The sequence below is a fragment of the Pleurodeles waltl genome, chromosome 8, assembly GCF_031143425.1.
Source record: "Pleurodeles waltl isolate 20211129_DDA chromosome 8, aPleWal1.hap1.20221129, whole genome shotgun sequence".
Lineage (NCBI taxonomy): Eukaryota > Metazoa > Chordata > Amphibia > Caudata > Salamandridae > Pleurodeles > Pleurodeles waltl.
Window position 1 is genome coordinate 1,346,357,647 of NC_090447.1, and position 26,720 is coordinate 1,346,384,366.

Consider the following 26,720-nt stretch of genomic DNA (forward strand, 5'->3'; position numbering starts at 1 on the left):
TAGTTTTCAGATGTATCTATGTCTTGTGGATTTTTCTACATGGCAGCATTCCAAAGTCCAAAAAGTGTAGCCCTCACCATTCCAAGTGGGACGATTGTGAGAGTCAGACAAGCTCTCATGGCCCAAAACCAAAATAATCAAATGCCCTCTTGCTTGCTGTGGGATTAGATGTTCTAGTGTACGGGGAAGAGCGGAAATACTGTTACCCATTCAGTTGGGGTGGGGCATAACCATGCCCATACTGGTTGGTAGCCACCACCACACTATTTTCATTTTTTTAAAATTCCCTGGCATTTAGTAGCCTTTCTGCCCCCTGCGCAGTTGATCGGGGGTAATTGCCCCATCTACCCACTGGTGGGCAGAACAACTTTGGCCCCATTTATTTGGGGTGGGGGTATGGCCATAACCCACCCTCTTTAAAAAAAAAAAAATCTTTCCTGGTCTCTGGTGGGCTTTCTGCCCCCTTTGGTGGCAGATGGGCCTTCCAAAAGTAGGCCGATTTGGGCAGATATGGCCAACAGTAATGTGCCCCCATGGGGAGCGACCCTTGCCCCAGGAGCTGCCCCCAAACAAAATGTACACAAACACACACACCAATCCCTGGCGCCTAAGTGGTTTCTGCCCCCCGGGGGCAGATCGGCCTATTAGAAATGGCCTAAAATAAAGTTGCCCCCCCATATGAGCGACCCTTGCCTAAGGTGTCGCTCCCCTTGTGTGAAATTGGTGACAAAAAAAATCTTTGGTGCCTAGTGGTGTTGGTCCCCCATGTGGGCAGATGGGCCTAAAAAAATAGAGCAGGAATGGCCTAAAAATATTTTTCCCCCCAGGCAGGGCAGTGACCTCCCCCCCCCCCCCCCCCCGGGGACAGATCTTCCTCCAAGGTTGGCAGAAATGGGCTAAAACAAATTTGTACCCCATGGGAGCATGAAACTGACAAAAAAAACAAAATCCATGGTTTCTAGCGGTTTCTGCCCCCTTGGGAGCAGAAATGGCCTAAAGTTAATTTCCCCCCCAGGGGAGTGACCCTTGCCTCCCCACATCTAAAAAACATAAAACAAAAAAACTAAAATCCCTGGTGTCTAGTGGTTTCTGCCCCCCTCCCCCCCAGGGCAGATCGACCTAATTAGAAAAGGCTGATCTGCCCCCAGAGGGCAAAAAAGGCCTGAAAATAATTTGCCCCCCTGGGGAGCGGCCCTTAAGTGCAAATAAAAAATAAAAATAAAACTCCCTGGTGTCTAGTGGGCATTTCTGCTGCCCGATAGCATCACAATTGGGCAGCAGAAATGCTGAGAGAAACATCAAAGGAAAGGAAAGGCCTATCCTTTCCTTTGATGCCTCTCTCGCCTCGCTAAAGCATTTCTCCTCCGATCTGCGCTGGAAGCTCAGCTTCCAGCACGGTGGTAGCATCCTCTGATGAGGGCATCAGACGCCACAGGAGGGTCGGGCGGGAGTAGAAGCAATGCCTCTTCCATCCCTACCCGGGGCGGGGTGCCAGGCCTTCAAGCGGAGCACAAGCGTTTCCCCCGAGGGCCAGTGGCAGGACATAACGGTTACATCCTGGGCATCCGAGGGGTTAAGTTAAGCCTACCTACTCTGTGCCAAGCTACTGGAGGATGAGCACATGTGGATTTATGGTGTGTATCTTACATACCATGACTAGGGTTATGGTTTCTTCTTGGACAGGGAGCATATCTCTGCCAAGCAGAAACCCAATTTTTAACAGACCCCATATACAAAGTGTTGGTGTAATCAAGCTGTTATGCGACAATGGTGGATATTGAGATTTTTTACCATTCACACATGTACACTTTGTATATATTCAATAGGTACTGCATTTCACTTGATACAGTGGTTACACAACTGATACCTTATGACATAATCATGTGTCACATGTGCACCCCCCAAGACTGCCTAGTATTTAAAGATACGTTCTGTGCACTTTCTCTTGTTTTTAAGGCACCACATTCATCCCAGGCACCCTTTTCACGTGAACCAAGGCCTTGCAGTCAAAATTCCTTTTCTTATTTTTATGCACCATTATTTCCATTTACCTGTGGCCATAACAGGACAAGGCTACCCTGTTAGGCCTGGCATCCTTGGTGTGGTTTCACCTAGTTTCACCTAACGGTTTAGCTTGTGACATCCTGGTTTTTCTTTACTTCATTTTTTGCTGGTTTAAGATTTTGTGCACTTTACCACTGCTGATCTGTGCAAAAAGTGCAGGTGCTCTGTACTCTAAAACATTGTGATATTGGTGTATCCACAACTGGCATATTTAACTTACTTGCATGGTCCTAGAAAGGTGCAGTTTCTGTGCCCAGGTCTTATAACTTAAATGCTACTAGTGGGCCTGCAGTACTGATTGTACCACGCACCTAAGCAGTTCTTTAAACACGTCTCCGTCCTGCCACTGCAGAGACTGTGTGTGCAGTTTTAAACTGCCATTTTGACCTGACAAGGGCACTGAGTTGCCAGGCACAAATCTTCCTTTTTATTACATATAGGTCACCCCCTAAGGTAGGCCCTAGTAAGCCCCCAAAACATGGTGCAGTGTATTTGAAATGTTTGACATGTACTTTTAAGTTTCATATGTCGTTGTATCGGTAAACTATTCAATTTGTTTTTCACTACTGCAGGTCCCCCCCCGTCCATGTGTTAGCATTAGGGGTACCTTGAAGCAACCTTTACATGTAACGTCCAATTGGGAAAAGCTAGAAATTTGGAGTTTGCTTTCTCTGGACTCACAATTTAAAATCACAACTTATAATGAAGTCAGGTTTTAAACTGTAAGTCTGAGAATGCCACTTTTAGAAAGTTGCATGTTCTTTCTTTAATCATTCTGTGTCTCTGACTGTCTCGGAATACATGTCTAGGGTAGGTGACAGCTTGGCTTTGTGCATTCCCTCTAGACAGTTACACAAAGGGAGCTGGGGTGTGACGTCTGCATCCTGATGGCCAATAACCAGGCTGATTGGTCTTCCTGGGCTAAATGGGAGGGAGGAGCTGACACACCTGAATATGGCTGTGCTTCTCCCCACACCATGGGATGCATAACCCCCTGTAGAGTGTCCGAAGCCAGGGAAGGAAGTGCAGGGATCATGTGCACTTCAAAGACCTCTCTTTGAAGTCTCCCCCACTTCTATTGCTCAACTGGGTATAAGTACTGGGCCCCAAACACTTCCAAATCATAAATTTGTTGGAACCAAGGGCATTCTGCTTGGAAGAAGAGCTGCTGTGCTGCAGGAGGGTCTGTCACTTTTCTTAAGTGCTTTGCTGTGGTGGTCTGCTGCCTGCTGATTTCAGTGCCATAGGAGGGAATACCACTTTGCTACCTGGGTTGCTGTGTTGGCTTGCTGACTGCTGCTTCTTAACTGAGAGTCAGAAGGACTGGACCAGCCCTCTACACCCTGGAACCCAAGTTTATCCAAGGGTGTGCTTGGTTGCAAGCTGTTCCTGCAGTCTCAAGGATATCAAACACTGCCTGCTGTTGGACTCTGCCATTTGTCAACCCTTGCTTGAGGTGCCAATCCAGTCCTGGGCCTTAGAAGTGGTATGCAGCTGTTTCTCTGCAAAAACCAACACAACTGAGCAGTTACAGTGCTCGGCAACTAACACAGTGCCCACTGACTAACTCCTGATTCAACGACAATGTGGGACCCGACTGCAAGGCTCAACACAATGCATTTACCTGACTGTGTGGCTCAGAACTGACGCATGGTCTTCCCATTGTTCCTCAACGTCGATGCTTGTACCATGTAACGTACTTTTTCAGCTGGCTCAGTGTGATTCCTGTAGCTGGTCTACCCTCCATTGCTGTCAGCCTGAAATTTGGATTTACACTGGTCTACCACAATCTCAACTAACCTTTCAGCACTATTGACTTCTAAGCACGGTTTTTGGATTTCATCTTTAAAAATTCATTTTTTGGCTTCTCAATATTGGATTTGTGTTGTTTTGTCTTGTTTTTCAAACATAAATATTTTCTATTTATCTAAACTGGCATAAAGTACTTTTGTGGTTCTTTACTGTGTTAATGTAATTTAAATGGTGCACAAATTCTTTACACATTGCCTCTTAAATTAAGCCTGTCTTCTCTTTGACAAGCTACCAGACGGTGAGCACAGATTAATTAGGTTGTGTATCTGACTTGTCCTGACTAAGATTGTGGTCCCTACATGGACAGGGTGCATACCTCTACCAACAAGAGACCCAATTTCTGACACACTCCTTCTGGATTATTATAAAAAGTTAAAGTATTAGTTGAGGGGCTGAGAACCCACCTCAAGTACTAATCACAATCCTTCTCAGGGTGAACCATGGAAGTCACTAAATAAACCTGTGCTTAACCTTCTGGTAGCTTCGCCCAAAAGCAGTCAGGCTTAACTTAGAGGCTAAGTGTAAAGTATTTATGCAGAACTGAAACAGTAATAAAGTGAAAACACATCACAAGAAAAATCCAAAATCACTTTACAAGAATAGAGTAATTTTTAATAAATAATATCATACTGTAAATACAAAAATCCAACAAGTAGAAATGAAGATATGAACTTTTAAAGTTTAAATTTAAAAGTTGTGCCAAAAAACACTCTTGCAGTGATCTGGTTGCGCTGGACTGGGTCAAAGTTAAATGTTAAGGTTTACTGTGATATAGCATGGGTTAGACAGAGGGGCTAGATCCCAATGGAAAGTTTGCCTTCATAATCAGACATTTTCAGGAAAAAATATGGTTGTCAACAAGTCTTCAGCAGGGAAACTTGTAAGCTAGATCTGAAGCAGGGCTGGACAACTGTGGGTTGCCAAAAGAGGGTGGGTCCCAGTGTTGTTATTGACAACAGTTGGAAAGCTCAGAGTGGACAGAGTCCAAAGTCTGTGCCCAAGAAGTCCTCAATGGGTTGCTGCTCAGTGTCAGTCCCAAAAAATCCCTCTACGTTCGAACTTAGAAAGTTTTCAGGGAGTCAAATCTTCTTCAAAAGGGCAAATTATCAAGCTGAGGCGGAATGGTGATTCAGCATTGACTTTGATGTCGGTCCCAGTCTCCGATGGTTCTCCCAGCTAAAAGTCTGAGTTTTTGCAGTTTGGAGGCAGGAGTACACTCTAACACCAGCCAAGGGCCCATGACTAGAAGGGGCACCACTTGGAGGTTAAGGACCTCTCCAGCCGAGGCCAGCAGCACGTTCTAGGGGAGGTATTATTGGTACTGGTCAGCTAAGTAGTTGCAGGAAAAGGCTTCTGGAGGCCTGTTATGTCCCTGTAGCACAGGTGGTCAGCCAACGGACATATGGAGTGACTTCTAGGGTCTTGGGTTCAAAGCAAACACGTTTTCAGGATTCAGACAGCAAGGCAATTCCTACCCACATTTACAACACTTTCTTTGTGTTTTACTGTAAACAATCCCACAGTGGCCTTCTCTACCTAATCCTAACATTTCAGAACCCTTGTTCCTTAGTCAGGGCTCATTGTGCCCACCCAGAGTTATGTGTAATAAATGGGGTTGTTGGTTGACTGAGTGTGGGCTTTGGTCAAGCAGCAATCACAATCTTTGTCAGGGTAAGGCACAAGCAAACCCCAAATTACCCTGTTCTCAGCCCCCTAGTAGCTTGGCCCAGAGCACTCAGGGGGTGATTCTAATCCTGGCGGGCGGCGGAGGCCGCCCGCCAGAATTCCGCCCCCATAATACCGCTCCGCGGTCAGAAGACCGCGGAGGGTATTATGAGTTTTTCCCTGGGCTGGCGGGCGGTCTCCAAAAGACCGCCCGCCAGCCCAGGGAAAAACTCCCTTCCCACGAGGATGCCGGCTCGTAATCGAGCCGGCGGAGTGGGAAGGTGCGACGGGTGCAGTAGCACCCGTCGCGTATTTCAGTGTCTGCAAGGCAGACACTGAAATACCTTGCGGGCCCTCTTACGGGGGCCCCTGCCGTGCCCATGCCATTGGCATGGGCACGGCAGGGGCCCCCAGGGGCCCCGCGACCCCCCCTACCGCCATCCTGTTCATGGCGGCTTTCCCGCCATGAACAGGATGGCGGTAGGGGGGGTCAGAATCCCCCATGGCGGCGCAGCAAGCTGCGCCGCCATGGGGGATTCTGAGGGCAGCGGTAAACCGGCGGGAGACCGCCGGTTTACCCTTTCTGACCGCGGCCAAAGCGCCGCGGTCAGAATGCCCTGCGGGGCACCGCCGGCCTGTCGGCGGTGCTCCCGCCGACCCTCACCCCGGCGGTCAAAGACCGCCGGGGTTAGAATCAGGGCCTCAGACTTAACTTAGAGGAAAAGTGTAAATTATTTGTCAAACACTTCTAAAGGGAACACAGTGAAATACACCATTAAAGTGTCACACACAGTTTCTGTATTTTTAAGAAAAGAAACTAGTCCAAAATGAAAAAACTTCCAATCAGTAAACCCAGAGCTATTCAATTTTAAAGATTTAAGCAAAAACAGTGGAAAAATGCTCAAAGTGCCAACTGGCAATATCTGGTCACACAAAGTCACAAGCTCAGGCCAACCATGATGGAGCATGGGCCAGTTATAGGGACCCAGTTAGTTTCGCTGAACAAAGTATCTTAAATCCTGGTTTGCAGAGCCTTGCAAAAATCCACATGGAAGATGCATTGCACAGCCAAACCGCTGTATCAGTTTTGAGATGCGGTAAGACTATGATGCAAGGTCCTACATCATCACCGAGGATCCAGTCGACAAGGGCTTGGGATATTGAGGATTTGTTCTGCAATCGAGGTGATACTTCGGCTCTGAGGAGCTGCAAAGCTGTGGTGTGGAGCCCTATGACATTGTCGAGGTTGACAAAGATGAGGTATGCAAGGGCCTGCAATGAGGACGTGTCATGCAGTGGTGGTTCCAAAGAGGCTGTGGAGATGATGAAGGTCATTGCAATGGTTCAGATTGACACCGTGGCAGTGATGTGTCAATTTGGCTCGAGTTTGTACCATGCAGCATAGGAGATGCATCACTTCTGCTGGACCCAAAGAGGCTGGCAGAGCACCTCAAGCCCACTTCCATGGGTTCACGGCTGGGGTGGCACCACATGGAAGGCTAGACTCACAGATGACAGAGTGCAGGTACAAGGTTGTTTGAAGCCTGCTGTTTCCCTGAGGCTTCTGATCAGGAGGCCAGCAAACTAGCACTTTGAGTCAATCAGGGAGTTCTGGGTTCAAGAGATGCAGGTCCACTCCTTCTTACCCAGGAAAGAGGGCAGGAGGCAATGGTCAGCATAACAGGGCAGCAGTCCTTCAGAGCAGCAGTCCAGCAGAGTGGCAGTCCATTTAGCAATACAGCAGTCTTTCTTCTGGGCAGTTTATCCACAGGTCCAGTAGTGAACTGAAGTTTGGTGTCAGAAGTCCAGTATTTATGCCCAGTTCTGTCTTTAAAGTGGAGGATAAGCTTTTAGAGGCTTCCCTTTGAAGTGCCTAGGTGCCATGCCTTCTCTCTCTTAGCGCCAGACTAAATAGAAGGTGTATGCAGCCTTTTGTGTGGAGGCAGGACACAGCTTATTCAAGTGTTAGTAGGGCTGTGCCAGGTTCCACCCTCCCAACATGACAACAATGGCCCATCCGACCACACCTTAATTCTCTATTATGTGCGGCTGCCTAGGAGGAACACACAATGCCCAACTGTGAACTACTCTCGGTCATGTGACACAAAGACAGGCTGCAAACCCCAAATGGCGAAAGTAGGAAAATGTTAACTTTCTAAACGTGGCATTTTCAAAATTGTAATTTAAAATATAACTTCACCATAAATTTGGATTTTTCATCACAATTCCAAAGACACCAAACATGAACTGGACACCTGTTCCCATTTGGAAACTACAGCCTATTAAAGGTACTAAGGTAACTTCAATGTCATCCTATGGCAGACGTAGGCCTTGCAGCAGTGAAAACAAATTGAAGAGTTTTTTACTACCAGGACATGTACATCTTAAAAGTACATTTCCAACTTTTTAAATTCATTGCTGTCTGCCCTTGGGACTGACCAGGGCCTACCATAGGGGTCACTTACATGTACTAAAAAGGAAGGTATGGGCCTAGCAAAAGGGTTACTTTACCAGGTTGCAATGGCAGTTTAAAACTGCACGTATAGGCTGCAATGGCAGGCCTGAGACATGTTTAGAGTGCTAGTTAAGTGGATGGCACAATCAGTGCTGCAGGCCAACCAGACGTGATGAAGCTCTTGGCCCATGTTCTTAATTTTCTTATTCAGACAGACCTTTTTAGGATGTTTAAAAGGTAAAGGATTGCTGAAGTCAACCATTCGATTCAATTGACAGTGTAACCTATTTGGTCACACATTAAATCCAGGAGGCGGTAGGTAGGTTCAAAAGTTTATTACAAGTTAAGGGTAAAACTGATATAAATTAATCTCAAAAACACGCTATGTAAGTTCAAAATCACCAAAGGAGAGATAAAGGGGGTCATTCCCACCCCCGCGGGCGGCGGGTGGTGCCCGCCGGGCGGAAACCGCCCAAACACCGCCCCGCGGTCAAATGACCGCGGGGACCATTCTAACTTTCCTGCTGGGCCGGCGGGCGATCTTCAAAAGATCGCCTGCCGGCCCAGCGGGAAAGCCCCAGCAAAGATGAAGCCGGCTCCAAATGGAACCGGTAGATTTGCTGGGGTGCGACGGGTGCAGTTACACCCGTCGCGATTTTCAGTGTCTGCCAAGCAGACACTGAAAATCTTAATGGAGCCCTGTTAGGGGGCCCCTGCACTGCCCATGCCAGTGGCATGGGCAGTGCAGGGGCCCCCAGGGGCCCCACAACACCCGTTCCCGCCAGCCTCTTCCTGGCGGTGTAAACCGCCAGGAACAGGCTGGCGGGAAGGGGGTCGGAATCCCCATGGCGGCGCTGCATGCAGCGCCGCCATGGAGGATTCCCCCAGCCGGGGGAAATCCGGCTGGAAACCGCCGGACCCGGCTGGGCGACCGCAATACCTGATGTAGCACCGCCAGCCTGTTGGCCGGTGTCGTAATGAGGCCCAAAGTGTCAAATGAAGTTAAATCGTATAAGCATAAGGCATACAAGAATTTCAGGAGGAAATACAAAAGATAAGAAAACAAATCTAATGATGTGTATATAAGTTGCAGTCCTCTTACCTAATCATTGGAGAATCTAAGTTAATCTAAGTACCCTAAGCTAAACTAAAGGGAAATCTTAATTACATCTCAAGAAGTCTAGGACAGCGTGAGCATAACAGAAACACCAGTAGATGTTATGATAGAGAGATGATGTAAAGCATAAAACCACGCAAAGGAATATAGAGTAGGGAGGACTGTACTCCTCCAAGTCTCAAGAGAATGTGCCCTTGTCTAACTAGGTGAATACAAATTACACATTTAGAACCTTAGCCAAAGCTACATCATTCAGACCAGTAGTGTCCCATTTTCTTTGCATGATTAAAATTGGCAATTTTCTTCAAATTCTCAAGACCTGAATCGAACATTAGAAGGATATTGAATGTTTCCCATTGTCCAGTACACAAACAGGAGTCTTTTCTTCTCAGTCTGTTAGCACTCCTTGTCCTTACCAAAGTATCCTCTTGTTCCCCACTATCTTCAACACACCGTATGCCTTTCATTAAGCATAGGCTCACACAAACACACTTGCAAAGAAAAACTCTTGCAACGCAAGCAAAACTCCATTTGAAGGTTAAACACAATAAACAAAAATGTTTCAGGCCAATGGGTATTCAGAGTTAATAAGACATCCAATGCATATTCAAGTTACATGATTATGGGGGTCATTCTGAGTTTGGCTGGCGGCGGGCGCCGCCAGCCAAACGGGAACCGCCAGAATACCGCTGCGCGGTCAAAAGACCGCCGCGGTTATTCTGAGTTTCCCGCTGGGCGGGCGACCGCCAGAAGGCCGCCCGCCCGCCCAGCGGGAACGGAGCCGGCTTCCTCGTGGGAAGGGTGCGACGGGTGCAGTTGCACCCATCGCGATTTTCAGTGTCTGCTATGCAGACACTGAAAATCTTAGTGGGGCCCTGTTAGGGGGCCCCTGCAGTGCCCATGCCATTGGCATGGGCACTGCAGGGGCCCCCAGGGGCCCCACGACACTCGTTACCGCCAGCCAGGTTCTGGCGGTCAAAACCGCCAGAACCAGGCTGGCGGTAAGGGGGTCGGAATCCCCAGGCAGTGCCGCCATGGAGGATTCCCCAGGGCAGCGGGAAACTGGCGGGACACCGCCGGTTTTCCGTTTCTGACCGCGGCTGTACCGCCGCAGTCAGAATGCCCATGGGAGCACCGCCAGCCTGTTGGCGGTGCTCCCGCGGTCGTTGGCCCTGGCGGTCCATGACCGCCAGGGTCAGAATGACCCCCTATAAGTGCATCTTAAAATTATAAATGAAAACAGGAATTATAAATGAAACGTGAATATATGTAGCTATACCATAGCAGTACAAATCAATATATGTGAATATAAATGTGTATGATTACTACAATTCAGCATGTTAAAGTCAAACATTCGAACACAGAACACACATATGCATTAACTACTAATCCTCTACTGTGAATGCACCTTCAATAATATGATTTAGATGATCCACTTTACATTACTAACTTTAAGGCCCAGAATATATATATATATTGTTGTTTACATTGTTATGTCACTACTGCAATGCATGATGGTGCAACCAAAATTATGCCTCCCCAGTAGCATTTAATTTACAGGCTCTGGGCACAGATACTGCCAATTTACTAGGGACTTACAAGTAAATGAAATAGGCCAATTGGGTATTAGCCAATGTTACCATGTTTTAAGGAGTGAGCACATGCACTTTAGCACTGGTTAGCAGTGGAAAAGTGCCCAGAGACCTAAGGCCACCGAAAACAGGATCAGCAAAAAAAGTTGTGGTGAAGGCAAAAAGTTTTGGGGGAAGACCACCCTAAAGCTGACAGGTCTAACACTATGGAAATCGACAATGCCTCCCATGTGATCACTCAAAAGCAGTTCTGGTGCAACTCTCACCTCCCAGTGGCTATGGAGCCAAGGGACTAGGAAAACAGAGGGAGATTGATCTAGGTGCGAGCTACATCTGCCTAGACACTCTTTGAAGCTCAGGAAGGGGCTGTGCACAGCCCCCAAGGCCATACTGCACAAGATGGAAAATCACCTCTCCATACCGAAGCCTTTGGTCCACTGTATTTCATCTCACCCCAAAGGGGCCATTCACCAGTCAGGTGACTCTGGACTCTGGCAGGAGTCATTCACCAGTCAGGTGATGCTGGACTCTGGCAGAAAGGTATGTTTTGCTGAGACAGAAAAATGACAACTTTCAAAGAAGTGTAATTTTCAAAATGGTAATACAAAATATAACCTTACCGTTATTCTGAATTTTAAACCACTATTAAAATACTATTAAAATGAGTCCTTGAATCATTTTATTTTCTACTTTACTTGGTATATCAAACATACAAAATGTAATGGGAGGAATGCTTGCAATTTCTTCAACCACTGGAAATCGCACTGGGTAGCTTTTCAATCCATTGTTCTTTTGCCCAGCATGCCACCTCAGACTTGACCCTGAGCCAAAAGAAATGGTCCAGTCAAAACTGCTGGGCCAGGTCCTCCCTAAACCGAAACACAAGCAACCCAACACCGGTTTCACCCTGATTGCGGCTCTTCAGTCATGTGTAGCTTGGTTCCAGGGCAGTGAGCACACACCCCTCATATGGGCATCAAACACCCAAAAGTGATAGAAGGAATACTTGAACTTTGTCCCACCACTGGCAATCATTAGAGGTGGTATTCTAGCCCATAGGTCTTTTGCCCACTGTGTCACCTCGATTTGGACACACCCATGTGCAAATCAGACTTGATCCTGCTCCAAAAAACATTTAGTGCTGGTTGGGTGTTTGTTTAATTATATGCACAGAACATTGTTATTGCAAAAAAGAGAAAACACAATAATAGTTGATCCAGTATTTGTATTTCAATTTTCCTAGAAGTAGGTCCCTGATGAAGCTACAAATATGATTGAATATGGTCGCAAAACACGTGTTGCCATGGAATTTTGTTATAAATTAAAATTTATCGGATAATTGAGTTCTGGATTAAGGCAAAAAATAATAAACTAATCAAGAAAAAAACCTTCAGCAGTCTGACTGTATGACTTTATCCTGTCGATGGATATGGATTAAGGAGACCTCGAAAAATGATTTAATTGTTTGCTTAAGACAGTGCTATGAGAGTTAAGCACTGTGGGCCATATTTATAATTTTTGACGCAAAACTGCGCCAGCGCAGTTTTTCGTCAAACATATTACCGCCGGCTAACGCCATTTTGGTGCGCCGTGCGGGCGTCAAATTTATACTTTGACGCACGGCGGCGCAAACCACAGGTGGGAGTCATTATTTTTTACACACATCGCAGCATCAAGTTGTAAAGCAAAACGACGTTAATGCAGCGGAAATGACTGTGGGTCGATTTACGACCCCGCAAACCGGATATGCGCTGTAAAAAAAAAACGCGAACACTGCCATTTCACCAGAGGAGAGCCAAAATGGATCCCAGATGCCACTACAGACCCCAGGAAGATGACATCAGACCAGGAACCAGCCAGGAGGACCCACACAAGAACCAGGACACTTATAAGAAGAAAAGAAAGTGTTGCTTCAGTGCAGAGGAGCAGGAAATTCTGGTTAAAGAGGTGACGGAACACCAGCACCAACTGTTTGTCACCTCAAAGTTGCCAATTAGTAGGAGAGAGGCTATATGGCAACAAATTGTCAACAAGATTAACAGTGTGGCTGAAGTACGCAGAACAGTCATCGAGTGCAAGAAACGCTGGCATGACTGCAAGCGCAGGACCAAGGAAAAGATGGCCAGGAACAGGAAGGCAGCACTGCAGACTGGCGGTGGGAGTCCAGCACACCAGGAGGCCCTGGACCACATGGAGGAGATGGTCACAGCCGTCATCCCTGAGGAGATCGTCACAGGGACAAAGCACATGCAGGATAAGTCGCATGGGGAATTATAATGCAATAATGTCAACTGTGAGCAGGGGGGGGATACCGACCACAAAATGCATGGAAGTCATCATATACATGGAGTGGCATGGGTAAAGGGGCACGGCATGGGGGCATGGCTCGTTCTGAGAAGACATGGGGCACACCCTTACACAACACCAACAACAGTCCCCTGGGGGCATGCTGTCATGCCAATGATGGAGCAAAGGGAAAGCCACGCCAGGAGGGAAGGCCACAACGTCAAACTGACATCCTGGCACACGTCAGCCACCATACCCCCTACATTAACTAGGGCCCTCTTAACAACCTCTAGCCATACCGACAACTGGAATGTAACATTGACAACAGTTGCCACTACCACCTCCACTCTGTGTACAGCTCAAGTAGCCAATGGCAGTAACCTTCCCATGGATCATACACACCTAAATTAGGGGGTGAGGATGACAACTTCAACAATCCCCAGAAACAAGACAAAGGCCCCAGTACTGTCAAATGTCAATGCCCATAGATGTCGCAAACATCAGCCAATGTAAACAACAATAGGAGCTACACAGCACTAAGGACACACCCATGCTGCATATGTCAGGGTCCATCCTGTGCCTGGGTAACAATGCAACATCCCAAATATCATACTGCTCAGACAACAGCATTGAGAGGGGGACACATGTAACTGGTCACTGAAATACACCTGCACAGTCAGAGGAGGAAATAGGACACTGATACGATTATCAGGACAATCCAATGTAACACACATTCCCCAACATCAGCAGTACACATTACCAATGCCAACATCCATATTGTGTCACAACATTGCTATGCATAGGATATGCCACATGTCAAATACATTTAAGTGGATGTGAAAGATCAGAGATTGGGGCAGGTCCAGATTGTTAAGTGTGCTGCCACGGCCATCAGAACACCCACAGCCAGTGAAAGGTCTCACCATAAGAATGGATGTAGACGGAGGCTTGAGTAGGACAAGAAGGTGGCAATTCTCTATTTGGCCTAAACCAACACCTAGAGGCGATGATGCTGACAAGTCTAATAACTCAATAACATACGTGTGACATGCAGGTGGGCCATAGGCCTGGAAGAATGCCCATCTGAAGGACTGGAGCAATTAACACGAAACAAGATCACAAAGTTAATTCATCAAAAGGCAGGCACATCAAAATTGCCACAACACAGACACACTAATTGTACCCTGTTTCATTGCAGAGGTAGATGGATCTCCTGCGGATATGCCTGTCCCAAATTACCCTGATGACATGGATGACGAGCCGATAAACATTCCCCAGGAGACTATCTAAAAGGTCCTTGAAACCCTCCAGACCCCACCTTCAGTCACAAGGAGGAGCACAGAACAAGCAGCCATCGCAGAAGTTCCACCCACCACCCCAATTGTAAGACCTGCCAGCTCCAATACAGCTGAGGACTCAGACGACACTGGCACCAGCTTTGAGAGAACTGTAGTTGGAGTACAGTGGGAGCTGGCCAAGGAGGTGCGGGTGGGGATGCAAAATATGGCAGCCAGCCTAGAGGGGGTGCGTTCGTGCATGATGTCATCTGCAGATCAGGCAGCAGCTATGCAAGCCCTAACATCTATCTTGCAGGAACTGCAGAAAACCCAGAAGGAAATCAGCACAGCTGTAATACAGTTTACCCAACACCTACAACAGCAATCTTGTCAACGCGTGCACGAATGCAACATTGAACCCCTCAGGGCCGACCTGGCTGCCTACCATCGTGATGTGGCTGCTACTCCTTGCTGCAGTACTGCCCTTAAGACCTTCACAGGGAGCAGCAACCGGGATGTCTGACTCCACGTCTTCTAACACTGAGGTGTGTGTTGCCCCTTCACAACCAACAACAACAAGGACAGAGGAGGCAACACACACATCAGAAGAAGAAGACATGGAACAGATCACATTCACAAGGAAAATGACCCAGAAGCACTAGTCCCTGCCACATGGCCAACTATTACCAAGGTCCTGTGCTTTGTAACTTGCCAGTCTTGCAACAACTATACTCAAGCACTGTTCTGCAAACCACTGTATATCTTGTCACCCAGCCCAGTGATTGTCTCTCTCCTACTCATTGGCAAATTCTGTCCCTCTGCACTGTCTGAAACATCAACCCCAGCATGTCAAAAGCATTTCGGTAAAGCCTTGTGTTGGATCACAATGTAAGATGTCACTACAATGGACTCACAATCATGGACAATGTACAGATAGCACTACAGCACTTTTCAATAAATAGCACTTACACAACAAATCTGTCTCTGGGTAATGTGACATGTCAACTGTGCAGTACATAACTGAAATGTGCCTACTGTCAAATTACGTAGCTTGTCAATACAACTGTCCTGATATTATGTAGTAAGAGAAATCTGCACAGTGCCCATGATTGCATCATACTCTGCCCATCCTGAGGGACATATCTGATGAACTGAGAAACCATACACCCTCATGCTGTGTTGGACAGAATAATGCTTCCTCAAGGGATATCTAAGTCATCAAATAGTGGCCGCAAAATGTTGTCAACATGCAATAGTAACACATATAACAGTGCACACTAATCTAAGCAAACAGTACAAAAACTGCATAAATGAAGGTGTCTGAGTTTACATACAAATAGGTAATCATGCTGAACTGTATCACAAATGACGTATGAGAGTCATGAAGACAAGAATACAAGAGTGCCAATGAGAACTCATCTTATAAGGGTGTCCTTGATCATCACACTGCAGTCAGACCTAAAACTGTTCCCCCAATACCAAGTCTGGAAGCACTGTTTGTGACTTTGAAAACACACTTATCAACAGAAACACACTGTCATCCATATTAACTGTGATTGGTGGTTGCAACGAAGGGTGGACACTTTGCAAGGTAGCTCTGGGCTAGCTGCCAATCGTACAGCTCAGTTGGGATTTGTTTGTAGCATAGGACACAAATGTAATAGTACAAAATGTATGTACACTGAATCCAAACCAAGGATCAAGTACCATTTAACACATACTATTAAGGGTTAACCAAATATTTATTAAATGCTAATCACAGAAGAGGAAACCGAGGGAAAAATCTTACCTACCCTAATCTACCCTGACTACTCATTACCCACAACTGTCCCTAACTAACCTAAGCTACACTTACTTATCACATGTAACGAAACATCTACCCCCACCCCCGTTATGAGACGGGACACATGGAGGACAACACATAGTAACCTAAACACATACTATACTATCCTAAACAAACATATATTTTTTTGTATTTTTTCTTTGTGTTTTTTTTTTTAAAACACACAAGAACCCCAACATAGCCCCCACCCATCCACCCACACACTTAATAAGTAAAAATAGAAAGAATCAGGACCCCCCACCCCCCACCCACTAACACTAACCAAACTAACAGCCTATACTAACCTAACACTAAGCCCCCTAAGCCCACCAACTTTAAGAACAAGGAAAGAGGAGGGAGGGGAGGGAATCATGTCCATTTCAAATACAGTCTAGAGGTTGGCCCTGCGGAGGGTCCTCTTGATAGACTTAACATGCCGGTTAATGTGGTGCACATCCCAGCTCAGGTGGCTCATATTGCGCAGCACACGGTCCATCTTCCATTCCATGTTGTGGAAGGCTGCAGGGTCAACAGATGGAGCTGTGGCAGTCTGGGTACCGGTGGAGGAGGTCTGTGTGTGTGTGGAGCCAGGCCCGGTGGGCTGTCCTGCACCTGTAGCAATGCTGGGGCCTGGAAGTCCAGCAGATGTAGGCACAACAGTCCCAGCTGTGGGTTGGGCCACCTGGCTTGAAGTGGTGGTTGTGCTGGTGGTGGCTGTGGTGGGCAAAGTAGGCCCACCCTGTGGGAAGGCTCTCCATGCCCCGGAGGCCCGTTCATGGCAATATCGCCGGGCCATCCTCCTGAACCCCGACTCCACCAGCAGGATGTGCTGGTATCTCATGGCCCGCCACTGGAACTCACGGACCTGGTCTGGAGTCATGTTTGCAGCTGTGAAGACAAATGCAAATAATCTACATTAGGAACTGCATTGTGTGAAATGGCACAAGAAGTTAATCAGACAATACATCTACAGTACTTGTGACAGCTCATATCACAATACAGATCATTGAATGTCCCTGAGGAAGTCCATGGCAGGCCAGCCTACAAAGGTCACATCACACATAGCACATCCAAACCCTTCAAGATGGGTAACAACTGGCATTAATTTGGCATCAGAGTTCTGACAGTTGTCAGCTAACAATCATGCTGCACATCCTCCGCCAATGCCAGGACTACAAATGTCAGTGTACGGGATGGAAATCTAAAGCAACATGATCTGCAAGTTGTAAATGGACTTGCTATTATAGTACTCATGTGCTATACCTGAGTGTGTATACTAGGGTCCGACCAAACATTCACTGATTTACATGTCTGTGTAACATACTTGTGTCATCAGTCCTAGGTTCACTATTCATAAACCCATGCCTGTGTTTGAGGGTGGGCGGGTGGAGAAACAACTAACAATTTCAAACAACATGGACACCGAGGAAGCTTAGGAAAGCTGGACATGTGTTTGGCTCTACACACACACCACAGGTAAGGTGTATCTACAAATAGGAGACAGCAAACCCTTAATCAATCGCAGCGCCACACGTGTCTGGAAATGCAGACCTTTGTCCACATCATATACTTCCAGTAAGGCTTGACTTACAACAGACACAGAGTTGCAAGAACACCCATGATCATGAATTGCATGCACACCTAGGCCATTGCACTCAAGTTCCACATACTTGTAGCACTACATGTGGAAGTACATGCTGCTAGCAGGTTCTACCTACAGTTTCATAATTACGTTGGTAAATAGGGAAGCAGTTGTCTATTGGAAAGCAATTTGCTGTACCAAGCTTGGAGAATGTGGGTCTGACAGGCTGACTAAATCGGAGCTGACTTCCAGTGCGACTCTTGTTGATACAAGTGTCATCCAGATGACTAACCCCAGTACTCACAGTGGGGCCTATAGGAATGGCCTACAATCCCTACATAATACCATTGGATACGCATTGGCCAACTCAAAACATGTGAGAAACTGAAATCCCACTCATGGAACAAGAGAAATGATTGCCCAACGCATCACACCTTGCTATGCGTTCAACACACACAAGTCCAGAAACAGCAAACACAACACATAACAGACATATCAACACCTACTGGAGTGGTCGGGGGCCTCAAATGTCTCCACCTCTCCCACAGTGTATGGTGCCGGTCCACCTGTAAGGTATGGAAGGAAGAAATGTGCTCAAAATCTGTGCACAGAGCAACAATTTCATAAACATATACAATGTGAAGGCTGAATAAGGAAATGGCAGCCATTCAGACATGATGATACTGCATCTGATCTATCACGGCCAACTTGTACATAGCATGGGTCTCCTGTGACAATTACACACATATCTGCACACATACATTGGCCCTAACTATCATGTGGTTGCAAACATGCCCCGTAATTGGTAACCAGAAAAAAATATGGAGTGTAATCGTCTCATCATGTGCATCCAAGAGAGACATCCAAAGCCTGGTTACTTGAGGACTGCATTACCAGTCAAACATGCCTTGTGGCCATGACACATTTATTACACATAGGTACAATGCACAGAGGGAGGGGCAGGGACTTTTGTAAGCCCTCCTGTTGTTACATTTGATTCAATTGATGTGGCCCAGCTATGGTGATTTGCACCAAACATGGAGATGTGAAGCCATGTGCATACCTTTGGACTGCCATCCATATTTGGAATGTGGCACAACTAACTCCAACAAACATTCTAAGATGTTAGCTGAGGGCACCTTACACCTTATCACGATGTTTTTAAATCCAGATCTGACATGTATCCAAAAAGATCAAGGAACACAATAATCCCAAACATTCATAGTACTTCCGTGAACGCTTTCCTTCCACACTCACCAGACTCACATGAGACATATGTCAGAGCCACTTTGCTATTATCAATTGACGTGAAGCCAGTACTCATTTTCTGCATCATGTAGTGATTCTAAAGTCAGTCTAGCTATTGCGTCAACAAAGTTAGCCAATCTGTTGGTACATCTTTACTTCTCTGTCAATAGTACCCTATATAGACATGATTGGCTCCTATTTCGTTTGGTTGTCTGACACAAAGGCCGCACCAATTTACTTCATGGAAAAGTATACTGTAAGTTTGCTTAGCACGTGCTACCTGACAGCTGGCAATTGTGATCCTTACCATAGTGCATCAATTATCCCTGTATGTTTCCCCAGCATTACACACAGTCAGCAAGTTAGCTGGCAGACATAGTACAGATCCTCTTATGTCACTACAGAGCATTTAATCGTCCACATTTGCATGATTAGTACTCACCAACAGTGCCACCAGTCACTATTCCCAGGTGGTCCAAGAGATCCTGCTCCCTGGTGATGAGGTCAGCCCACTGGTGCTTCAGCTGGTGGTCACTCCTCTGGCTGGCATACACCAGCTGCAGGTGATGCAGCACCTTTCCCCACTGGATTCTGCGCGCCTCTGTTGGATACCCCTGTATCACCCTGCACCCTGCCTCGATCATGAGTGGCAAGAAACGGCACACAAGCCATATGAACCCCCCCAACTCCTCTTCACCCATCCTGCCAAGACGTGGCCTACCAGACATAGTGGAAATGTGAAAGGGAATAGGGGTAAAAGAAACAGAGAGGGGAAAAGGGGGAAAGTAGGGGTACAAATACAGATGAAAATTAAACTTAACCACTAAAAGAGACCAACTATCCCCAAACTAACACTACCCACAACATACTCCCACAAACAACAAAAACACTAGATAAATGGACAAATGTACACAAAACACAGTAGTACAGTATACACCAACAATATTTATTTCACAAATGGACAATACAGATAGCACACAGGACACAAAAGCACAAAATCTCAGGACACCACTCTCTACACAGCCACACAGTCTAGAAGGATCATAGACTTCAAAGTGAAAGTGAATGTACACCCACTGTACATGATCTGTAAACAGGATATCCTATTACATCACTTCCTGCATGAAATGTCTGCCCTTTTTCGCATTATACGTCATTTTTTGTCCACCAAAACTGTATTTGCGTCATTTCTTTTGACGCACAGGAGTGAAAATTAGCCCGCATCCAAATAATAGTACATGGCCTGTACAAATATCTGGATGCGGGCTAATTTTCACTCCTGTGCGTCAAAAACAATGACGCAATTACAGTATTGGTGGGCAAAAAATGACGCATTACGCTAGGAACGTCAACATTTTAGTGCATTAACTGGTTTTGGGCAATGTTTCTGTTTTTTTATTATGTTACATTTGGGACACATCAGAGATAGGCTGATTGAACACACTATGGGGTTGATGGTGTATGTTCACATGTGCGACATCATACTGCAGCGGACCATGATCCGCTACTCCCTTCACAGTATTTTTACGGTTGGCTGACGCAATAGTTGGTGATAAGTGTGGCCTACATATATGTGATGCACAAATTGGGCATGTTTGGCATAAGGAGAGGATAGCAATGTGACGCACATATGTACAATACCTAAATGCCTTTGGCTCAAAGTGTGTGCTTTGGCAACTAATGTATTTGTTGACCAAGTGTGTGTGTATCACATGAAGCATTATTGCACATGTGCTTGTATGAATGTGACGTCAATGTGTCCAATCCTTAGATGCAAGTCATTGTGGAAATGATAATGGGCATGTGTTAGTCATACATGTATCAACATCCGTAATGTGGACTTCCAAGATTTAGGGTAACGTAGACACCACATGTGACAAAGCATGCACCAGATATATGGCAGACTCTTGTTCATGTCAATGGTCCACATTTTCAACATCCTATGTCCTAGAGTATTGGTAACAGCTTCCTATGCACTAGTTGGTGAATCCCACAGTGAGTCATACACATGCATTGAGGAAGTGGGTACCATGTTGTTTGCACAGACAGACAAGGGTGAATCTCAAATGTATGATGACACCACAGTTGAGGCCATAGAAATGAGCCCCAACTATCAAGTGGCTGTGGTGGACCAGCATACAAGACAGCACACGTCCACATATTTCCAGTGATTAATTGCACATAGGTGTCTTGTTCATGTGTGTGGTCCAATTATGATCCTGTATATAGTTTGGGGTGTAATTTGTCACAGTTCAGTCCAGGACTCATCATGAGTCAGTGGCAGCTATTCCTGTATCTACTGAGTATCCTTGGTTGATCAATGTGAGTAAAGTGGATGAGGACATGTGAACCTACATGGGGATGGTCCCACCCTGTCACTAAAGACGTGTAATGAGACAGTCAACAGGGCAACCTTGGTGTGCTGAGTGAGATAATGTCTCAGGTGTCATGTTCCGGCAGGTGTCATTACAACATTTGTACACAGGTTAGCCTCTGCAATTCCCACTGCATCTGGGAACATCATAGCCTCTGTGCTGATTATTATCGCAGCTATTAACCACACACTGCCCATCAATATGTTGTGAGCACTGTGATTCTGTGTGTGAACTGTCATGGTCCTGACATGTGTGTATTTTTCATGGACATTATCAGAGGTTGCTGGTTCTGCTGAAAGCCCCGTACCCACTCCCTGCCTACGGCCCTGGGACACTGTCACACTTTGTCATTCATGCATAAATGAGACCCAGACAAGGGATGGGCCATGAATTTTGCTTTTCCCAGAGGATTTTACTCAAATGGTACAGTTAAAAGGCAGATGATGCTATACAATGTATTTGGGTATGCATTGAAGATACCCATGCCCAATACCCCCTGATGAATGAGAGGTTTGCTAACGCAAGTGTGGTACATATGTAGACACAGGGATACTTTAGTGTGACTCACAGACAGATGCCAGTCAGGCTGACAGAATGCAGGGTGATTCAGGATTCAGCAATTTGACAAGTTACATAATCAGTGCTCTGACTCAGACTGTTTGGAGGACGAACTAGACAGTTGACATGTCAAACTGTGCATGTCCTGTGTTTTTGAAGGTGACAAATGAACCCAAGGGCTGTGTTACACAGCTTAATTAGTATCAATGCTTAACGGTGTATTTGACAAAATTGCAACTCCTATGCTGTTCCAGGCATCAGCAGGGGCAGTGCTTTTTGAAATGGGTGGTGTGCATGGAGTTGATCACAGGTGTGGGCTGCATCTGTTTCTCACCAGTCCTGTAGGTGAGATTTGCATTCTAAGGGCCAACAGACATTTTCACACGGGAAGCAATCTACAGTTGCTATCAGGGCTTTGAAACTAGATGACAGTGTATAAATTAACCTGACTTCCATGCAGTCAGATGTTCTATGACAATGGCATACCATATGAAAGGGTGTAGCACACTGGATTGCTATTGTTAGTCTGTGTGTGTAGAGGAGGTAATATCAGGGTACACATCTTAGTATTCCAGGGACCTCTTCCGACAGGTGGGTTGTGACCAGGTGCATGGGTGTGTCAGGAGTTAGGAAATGGGCTGACATGTACATGGAATGTCATGTGTGCAATGCTGCTCATATGTGGGGCACTTGCGCTGTCTATGTTCTGCTTATTTGGAACTCTGGTCACAGATAGTCCTTGCAAATATTGGATGCAGTTGGACTTACTGCTGTTAAGGGTCTGGTCAGACATTACTGTTACTGATGAGTGATGGTGTCTTAGTTGTGTGCCATATGCTGCGTTGGACCTTGATTTCAACATGTATGTGTGAAATAGGTGTGGTCCTCTGCCATTGGCCTTCAAAGGAGAAATGTACATGATAGATGTCATTTACAGTTTGTGTGTATGTGACCATTGTATGTTAGGCATCACATTAGCTCTGGGATTTTCAGTGTCCTAATCAGTATCTCAGCAATGCCCCATGAGGCAACACTCTTATTCTGATAAGTAGAGATGAAGGTGTGCAAAAATGAATAGCCAGACCATGATATGGTGATTATTGTAGGTGTTTATTTAAATTAGTTAACTAAAGTGGTGAAGGTGATTATATTTAAAAGAAATTGTTGACGATATGTTGCCGCCTGCGTATACCAGCGGCCGTGTTCTGTAGTTCCCCCTCATGTTGCAGGCCAGCATCCTCCTCTTCCTCCTTTCAGGCATGTGTGGCTCTGATTCCAGGAGGGGAATGTTCCTTTTGATGCAAATGTTGTGCAATATTGCACATGTTAGGATGATCTTACAGACCATCTCTGGGGAATATAGGAGGCTACCACCAGTGATGTCGAGGCACCGGAACCTTGACTTGAGGATGCCGAAGGTCCTCTCGACTATGCTGCGTGTCCTCCTATGTGCGTCGTTGTAGGCATGCTCTGCAGCAGTACTCGGGTTACCAATAGGTGTCATAATCCATGGCTGGATGCCATACCCCTGATCAGCTGCAAGAGAAAATGAATGGGATCATGTTGATGTAGCTGGCCCTATTGAAATGACCTTGCATGGCAGTAGTTGTCTTGTGTTGTCTGTGACTCTTTTGTGTTATAAAGTAGCATCCTAGGCTTGTAGGATGTACCATCTGCATTGTGTTGTTTCTTTTGCTGAATGAGTGTTTGGCTGCTGACCGGTTGTCAGCAGTATGTTTTGGGATTTGCAGTACAGTGTGCTTTCCCTAGCATTGTGACTTTTGATACAGGAGTCCCTGTGTCTTCACTGGGGGTGAGATGATAGTTCCATACACAAGTTAAAATTTACAGTGTTGTTTTAACACGTTCTAATCAATGTACCCTGGACATCCCATACATTTAGACTTATGCAATGGATTCATGTAAACGTAATTGGGACACTTACATTTTGCAAGGTGACATTTAGGCAACCCACTCCACACGTTGTGATCTTTGACATCTTAACATTAGGCTGTACAGTAATTTCAGATGTGTGACAGGTTCACTGCAGACCTAAGAAACATGGCTAGCGATGTCACGACCTCAGTGTGTTCCTGTTCACATGTTGCTGTTGTGGTGTATGTGTTTTGTGTCCTAGAGGGTTGCTGTGCAGTGTGTATATAAGTAGGTTTTTGTACTTACCAACAAGTAGTCCATTACCATACCGTCCATCCTGGAAGTGTTCATTGATGGTGCAGTGACGGAAGATGAAGGAGTCATGTACACTCCCAGGATATTTAGCCACGATGTTGGTGATCAATCCCTGGTGATTGACAATGGCCTGCACGTTGATGGAATGTGTGTGCTTCCTGTTGCGGTAGAGGTGTTCAGTTGCAGCAGGTGGCACAAGGCTTACATGTGTGCAGTCGATTGCACCAAGGACATGTGGGAAGCCACTGATGAGATAGAACCCCTGTTTTGTTTCCTGCTGCTTCTGCAGTGTGTTAGGGAAGCAGATGTGGTGGGGTGTAAGTCCAATGATGCCATCCAGTACTTTGGGCAAAAAGGCGGAGAATGATGGTTGTGATATTCCGGCCACCAGGGCACCAGTTGTTTGAAAAGAGCCACTTGCCAGCATATGAAGTACGGCAAGCAGCTTGGTTTCTGGTGGGATGGTGCGGGGTGTCAGCAAAGTGGGGGCCAACTGCAGTTCAATGTTGCGCAGCAGCTGCTGAACGGCCTGCCAGTTCAACCTGTACCTCTGGATGATGTTATGTTCCCTGAGGCCATGAAAGGTTGTTCTGGGGCGGAATATCCTCTCCTGCCTTCTGTGCTGCCTTTGGGGTCCCTGCTGGTGTTGTTGTAACTGCTGTTGTTGCTGCTGGGCTCTGTGCTGCGTGCACGCTGGATTAGAATCACCTCCATGTCTCCCTGTTGCTGCTCTACTGCTCTGCTGTTGCTTCCGTGTGTTCTGATTAAATACAGGTGTGTTTGCCCCATTTTAACGCCTGCCCTGACCCAGGCGTTAATTTGTTACGCAAATAGGGCTGTGCATCATTTTACAGCTCCGCCTCCCGGCCGTGCTTCATTTTTGCCCGAAAGCATAAATACGACGCACGGCCGTTTAAGTCATTTTTGGGACGGGAACGCCTACCTTGCATATGATTAACGCAAGGCGGGTTGCCGCATCCAAAAAAAGACGCACACAGCGGAATTTTGTCATCCGCGGGAGTGGGTGTCAAAGTTTAAATACGGTGCAACGTCTGCGCTGACTGTGCGTCAAAACATTCGGCGCAGACGGAGTATAAATATGCCCCTGTATCTGTTTCCAGAGGTCCGACAGTCTTCTGAGAACAGAGCTCTTATCTCCCCCTGATGTTTTAAAAAAATATATAAATACTATGTATACACGACACAAATTCATTGTTTATGGGTATGTTAGGAGTTATTACTACCTAACTTGACAAAACTCATTGTGTCATCCGCAGGGTGATGACAGACTGAATCGGCCCTACTTGACTTATAACCTCAACCTTCGCTTAGAGAGTAAAAGTTTAGCTGACTGGGCTTTATAGCTATGAGCTTTGTAGCTGTATGCATGACATTGTGCGTTGCTGCGTTCAAAAGTATTCACCATCCTGCCGTATAATTTTAATTCCCATATTTCATTTGCATTTTTTTGCTGTATTGTTTTCCAAAGTGCTTGAATGGTATATTCACAAAAAATGCAATGCATTGGAAATTGGAGCTTAAGAGAAAGGAGGCAGTGCGCAGCATCCACAATTGCTGATGGTTGAGTTTCAGAAAACCAGAGTCATGCAGCATTTTGAAACATCGACTTTGGAAAGGAAGTTAAATGGATGAAAAAGCTATATCTCAGCAACAAAAAGAAAGGGAATCCGTCCTCTCCGAGTGATCACAGGAGCAGAAACGGTCACGAATAAGATGTGGGCCTAAGCTAGAGAGAGCTGGCAGTCTTCCCAAATCAATTGATGGAGATTACTGCAGTATAATATGCAATATACTTGTCTTCTGAAATCTAAAACGCAGATGACTTTGGTTGGCAATCAAATACTAAAATGTAACTCCAGGCACAACAATACAGTAACTTGACGGGAGAGTTATGGAATACTGATGCCCCAAATTATCAGTTTTGTAGCTAAACTGGTCTGACAATATTAAGCAAAGCTCACATGCAAGGGAACTAAACAGAGTTGTTGTCAGGCGGGTGTGGTACCCATTAGGAACATCTGGTTTGAAACTAAAATAGACCCTCTCTTGAAAACAGGAATAACCAAGAAAAGCTGGACAGTGGTGTAATTCCTCAGGGGAAATCCCCTTTATGCTCTGAAGTATTCTTAGCAGAAACCTCAGTGAGTCCGAGCATCTGGGTTTAGATTTATAACAGCTATTTCTAAGTGCTTAAAACACGAGCTGCACAAGCTGTGCTCCCGTCATCTGTTTTTCTAGAGCCCTCTGACTTGATGGTCGGAAGCTATGGAGTAATTTTGCATCAAGGCAGGAAACTATGTGCTCACTTCGCTGAATCTTTCAGCCAAGTCATCACATGCTGAAAATTATTCCCACAATATATGCTTGAAAGTTATTGCATTGCATGAAACTAGAAATAATATTGCTACAAACCGTTCACAATTCTGATAATTTCAAGTAAACGAAATGTTCAGTAAGATGTCTTTCCTGTGTGTGAAAATAAGTGCAGAACATCGCTACTTGAAATTTTAAGCAAAAGCAACATATGCATCACTTCCAGTGCTAAATTTGTGCTTGCTGTTTCGGGTGCTGAGCACCAGCCCTTATTTTTGAGGGCCGGGGCTTATTCTTTTGCCCCAAGTATTTGCTGCGCGCAAAAGCCTCATATGGGAAAGAC